This window comes from Pholis gunnellus (assembly GCF_910591455.1).
Source record: "Pholis gunnellus genome assembly, chromosome: 7".
NCBI classification, from domain to species: Eukaryota; Metazoa; Chordata; class Actinopteri; order Perciformes; family Pholidae; genus Pholis; species Pholis gunnellus.
The window spans coordinates 24,120,870-24,126,869 of NC_136533.1; positions in this window are offsets into that span (position 1 = coordinate 24,120,870).

Sequence of the window (6,000 nt, forward strand, 5' to 3'; positions counted from 1 at the left end):
CACCATATCTCAACCCAATTAGAACACTGTTGGGAAATTTCGTGTTAAACACAACACACACAGGCCACATCGCATTGTGTAGTGTCATCTGACACCTGTCAAATACTAAACTCGCCATGCAGATGTACAGAAGCAGTCAAGGTGTTGGGGCTGGGATGTGCCGAGAAGTGAGTATTATTATATGTATGCTTTTCTGGAGAATGAATGCACATCAACACCGGGAAGATGCGTGTTGCCCTTCGGCACCATCATCAAAAAACAAATGTTGGAATATAATTTTGAAGGATGCTGTTCATATCTGCAGAAGAGTTCCAAACAATTGGAGAATCTCTTACAGTTGAGGGAGTCTCGAAGCTTTTCTAGAGCAAAATCTCCTAGAAGTTATGTCTATATTCATACAACTAACTGGCAACACACCTAGAATAGCCATCGGTTAAGTCTGTTCAGTCAGGCAGAAGAACCTCCGGTTACTCAGAACCACAGAAATATAGAAATTGTCCGCAGTGACTTCTAGAAGAGGAAGAAGAAGAAGAAGAAGAAGAAGAAGAAGAAGAAGAAGAAGAAGAAGCACTTTATTGATCCATAAAGAAGGTGAACTATCACCTCTCCAGCTACCAGTCCACACACAATGGTCCGTGCTGGAAGTAACCAGTAACTAACAGAGCTGGGACCAATCATTGTTTTGGTACAAGTAAGTCTGAAGTCTTTGCAGTCAAGTTCCAAGTCAAGTCCAAAGTCAAGAAAATAAAAGTCCTGAGTCAAGTTCCAAGTTAGAAACTTTAAGTTTTGAGTCTTAAACAAATCATAGTTTGTTAAAACAAGTGCAACTGAAGATCCAGGTTTTTAAGTGTTGATGATTCAGGTTTTTCATGATTTTCATCTTTGGGGTTGTTGGTAGGTATAAGTATCTTCACCGACGACACACAGCTCTACATCAAAGCTGTCCCAAGCCCCTCTGCAGCCATGTCATGTCTCACCGCCTGTCTTAAGGAGATAAAGGCGTGGATGAGCAACAACTTTCTCCAGTTAAACAGTAGCAAAACCGAAGCCCTCCTTCTTGGCACTCCACACCAGGTTCAGTCATCCTCCATAACTCATCTCACCTTCGACGGTCAGGTCATCCCCTCTCCTCCACAGTCACTAATCTGGGAGTTAGGTTTGACCCTCACCTGACCTTTAATGACCATATAAGACACCTGTGCAAAACCTCCTTTTATCATCTCAAAAACGTCTTCAAACTCCGCCCCACTTTAACCCTGTCAGATGCAGAGAAGCTCGTCCTCGCCTTTATCTCCTCAGGACTGGACTACTGTAACTCACTCTACACTGGGATCACTGGCAAGAGCATCCAGAAGCTGCAATACATCCAAAACAGCGCTGCCAGGATCCTGATGAGAGTCCGGAAGTATGAGCACATAACACCCATTCTACACTCACTACACTGGCTCCCTGTCTCATTCCGGATTGACTACAAAGTCCTAGTACTCACACATAAATTCATAAATGGACATGCACCTCCCTACCTACAAGAACTCATTACTCCCCACACCTCCACCCGCACCCTCAGATCTTCAAACAGCTCGCTCCCCCGGGTCCCCAACACCAAGCTCCACACCATGGGCGACCGGGCCTTTGGTTCGGCAGCACCGCGCCTATGGAACAGTCTCCCTGACCACCTGAGGGCAACACAGACACTAGACTCTTTTAAGACCGGCCTAAATCCTTTTTATTCAGGAAGGCGTTTCTGACCTTGAGCTAAATCACTGTCAGTTATTTCTTTTGTGTTTCTGTTCTTTCACTGTTTTCTATTATGCTTATGTTTACTAGTTTTTTATTATAGTTTGTTTTAACTATATTATAACTATGTCTTTACTATGTACTGGCTCTGTGGCACTCTGAGATTTTCTGAATGAAAAGTGCGTTACAAATAAAATGCATTATTATTATTATTATTCAAGTCAAAAGGCTGAAGCCCAAGTGAAGTCATGATTCATTGGGGCTAAAGTCAAGACATTGTTCTGTTAGGCAACTTTGTCTCATTAAAGGCACTTTATATGCTCAGGCTGCAGGTAAACAAACGACAGTCTCTTGATGCCATGGACAATCATTCTTGAGTAATTTACTTTAGCTTGAGAAAATGAGTACTGTAGTACTGTATCTTCCAAACATGACAAGAGCAACAATGAAAGTGAATGTTTGCAAGGAAAATGAAAACTAGACATATTCACCAAGGTTGAGGAAGCCCTCAAGTAGCAGACGAGACAAAAGTTCTGATTGGCCCATAGAAATGCCACAGAAATGAAATACTACACTGTATTTTGTACAATCAAATAAGGTTTATACTCTCATAGCAATGACAATTAATGTGCAAACACAGTCACTCAGAACCTCAGATCTACACGATTCACCTGATTGACCCGGTGGACACTAAACATTGCGAAAGGTGACGACTTTACAGATAGAGTTTCCCTGACCTTCAAAGTGCTTTTCTTATCTAAACCAGATTCACACCCGCTTCATTCCAGCACCTCTCTAAGACTCCGGTGCATTAGACAAATACTGCACTTAATTTACTGAAACAAACATCGTCTCTGAACATAATCCAGTCAGCGACTTTGGGAAATCGATTGTCAATTTTTGTGGGGAGACTTGTGGTGGCACAACACCATACTAACTTAGTTTATGTCGGGTTTTCCTTCATTTGTCACCAATGTGTGTTTACTACCAACTTTCAGTAGTAGTCCATCATGTCTGAAAATGATGGGGATTTTGTGAGGTTTGGTTTGGGCTCCATTGGGCTGGGGATGGAAGCTGGTGATGAACTGGCAAATGGCCTTCAGAGTACAGCAATATTATAACACACTAACACACACACACACACACACACACACACACACACACACACACACACACACACAAAGGTACAACCAAATTTCATACACTGCAAATTCAGAAGTGAGGCACCGTTGAATAGAAGAAGAAAAAAACTATTCATTGGCTCTCTCCCTCTGTTTCATTCATTCATTCAGCCCGTCATTTTTTTCTGTCTTCCATCGGCCAGCGGGTGGCTGCAAATTGAGAATGGGGTCAACCTCTCCTCATTTACCTAACAAAAGACTGGGGAAAAAAGAGAGAAAGAGAAGCTGACGGCTGTCATGGAGAGAAAGAGAGAGGGGATTCAAGACAGATGACCTGCAGCTTCGCTCTGAAAAGTTTCATTCCATTACATCTCACACAATCCACATCATGTCAGCACCTATCAATTACTGTCCGCATCAAACAGCCTAATAGGAACTCTAATCATCAAAGAGCATTTGGAGAGTGATCAATGATGGCTTCCTACCTTCCACCACTGAAACAAGAGGGATGACGAGCTCATTGGGTTATTCTGGTCATAACGGGACTATGATTATGAGTGTGTGTGTGTGTGTGTGTATGTGTGCAAGGAGATGCACCACACCCTGCAAAAAAAAGGGTTCTAAGACAGCTTCTCTTAACACACCGACACCTTCTCTACCAGCTCACTTTTGGACTTATATTTAATATAACATATGAGATAGACATTGGCCACACCTACAGAAATTAATTTAAATCACAAGAGAAAATATTATTCAAGGGAATTTTTTTTGCATTGCAACCACCTACTGACGAATTTGAATCATTCGTTACCGGTCACTTTTTTTTGGAGGTTAACGTTTAAGGGTTCCAATCAAGGTAAAGAGATCAGCGGACACCTCTTTTCTCCACCTTCATGAACAAAGACACAGCTCATATCAGCGTAAATAATAATATTAATAATACTTTCATTGTATTGCTGGTCTGTGTCTGGTGTGATTTTGTGCTGCTGAATGAACAGCCCCATTAATTACACTCAACAAGCATCTCTTCTCATTTTTCACTGTAACCTAATGCTGGATTCAGACTACACAATATCGGCCAGATTATAGCCCCGCCTGGCACACTTAGGGCTTTAGGTCAACAACAATGGACAACTAACCAGATTTATTTTTAACCTTCCATGACGTGTTCCATCATGTCCATGACGTAGCCCAAAAAGGAGCACAGAGCATAGAATCAAAAGGTATTTTCGGACTAAACAGTTCTGTGGACTCCCCAAGAACTACATACAGCTGATAACATGGAATCAGCAGACAGCAGACAGAAAACGCCTTCTGGACGGCACAGGAAAAACAAACAGTCCAACGGAATGACAGGACGGCTAAACTTTACACACGTGATGATACTGCTATGGAGAGGGAAATAAAGTATGATGTGTCTAGTATTTCATTTAATTATGTTATAATGTATGGAGCTATAAAATAAACATTCCCTTAATATTCGTACCTTGTATGAGGGAGCTACGTAACTTCTGGTTGTAAAATTCTCGCAAGGATATTCTACTTTGATGCCACGACCGTCTACCATTACCGGTATTCTCTGCCTCACTTAATTTTACCGTCCTGCTCTTGTCCACTAAAATCATATCCGGCTTGCCATCTACCATGATTCCATGTGAAATGGCATAAATTAAGCACTTGTTCATGTTTGAGATCAAGGACATGTTGCTTTGACAGCAACTGTAGAAACAACCTATTAAACGATGGAGAGTTTGCATCCTGTTGCAGGCCAAACAATGAATACTATAAACATGATCTTTCCTCTTACCTCAACCATCCATACATGCATTCAGTATATTGCAATATTAGTGTGGAACAATAGGTTTGATTTGAAGGCATCTTTAACGGAACTTAAAAAAACTGCATCATGCCAAAGAGTTAAATAATTCAAACTTCTTCAGTCCCTTCAACAGGGTCCAGCCTGCCTATGAAGTGCCAGATGAGGCAGAGGTGGGGGTTTGATTTTGGGGCTGGAACCAAGACAACTGGATCCTTTATCCACGGTTTGTGTTATGTTGGATCACACCACATGATATTTATCTTAACAGATGTCAATGTGTCAAAAACCATCAACTATCCCTGCAGCGTGTTGAACCATTATCATATTGTCTGATGATATTGTCAGTGCCCCTCCACGACTAACACCAGGCTTTCAAATAACTCCAAAGTAAACCCATCTGCATCATTATTGGATGGTCAGAGCAACTAGAGAAGTATAACTAGTAGGGGTGTAACGGTTCACAAAATTCTCGGTTCGGTTCAATACGATACAGTGGTGCCACGTTTCGGTAAATTTTCAATACAGCAAAAAAGCAGAAATGCCACTCCAGAGTAGGGTTGTTTGAATCGGTAGGGAACAGCTACCTAAACGCTGCGGGGAGAGTTTGTAGGGTGTGTGCTGCTGTTGTTTTCCTGCTAAGCTAGTTTAGCATGCCTCAGGGTACAATGTTGTTCTTCCGTGGTGGCACATTGTCTGTTATGTTAGGTGGGTTGCCATAATGAGCGCAGTGGCTCCACGAAGAGAATTTCCCACAATTTAAGCTTCTGCATTTTCCAAATGCAATAGTGTTATTCAAACGCATTGTTCGGTTCATGATGCGTACCGAACCGTGAGCCTCGTAACGAACGGTTCAATGAGAATACATGTACTGTTACACCCCTAATAACTAGTGAGGAGGTCCGCTTAGGGACATGGTTGTATGGAGACATCTGTGAAACAGAAAGAGAATTAACATTGACTTATTTTACCCTAGTTGTTACTTAACCAGTCTACTTAAGTTGGGTTGGAAATCTTCTTCAAAAACATTGATATTTTTGTTGAAATTACATGCTGATAATCATTCACCAAATGAAATGAGTGGAGGGTGTAACGGGTGACGTAAGGACCCAGAAGCAGTACGACGGACACAGAATAGTTGAACGAAGCTTTATTCCAGAAGACACAACAAGCAAACAGTCTCGGATCAGCTCACGTGGAGAAATCCACTCGGTGGAACGCCACGCGGTCAGGGAGAAGGCAGACAGAAACCAGAGGACGCAGAGGCTTCTCGTGGTCGGGGACAGAAGGCTGAGTGGTTTAGGCGGAGAAGTGCAGACAGGCAGG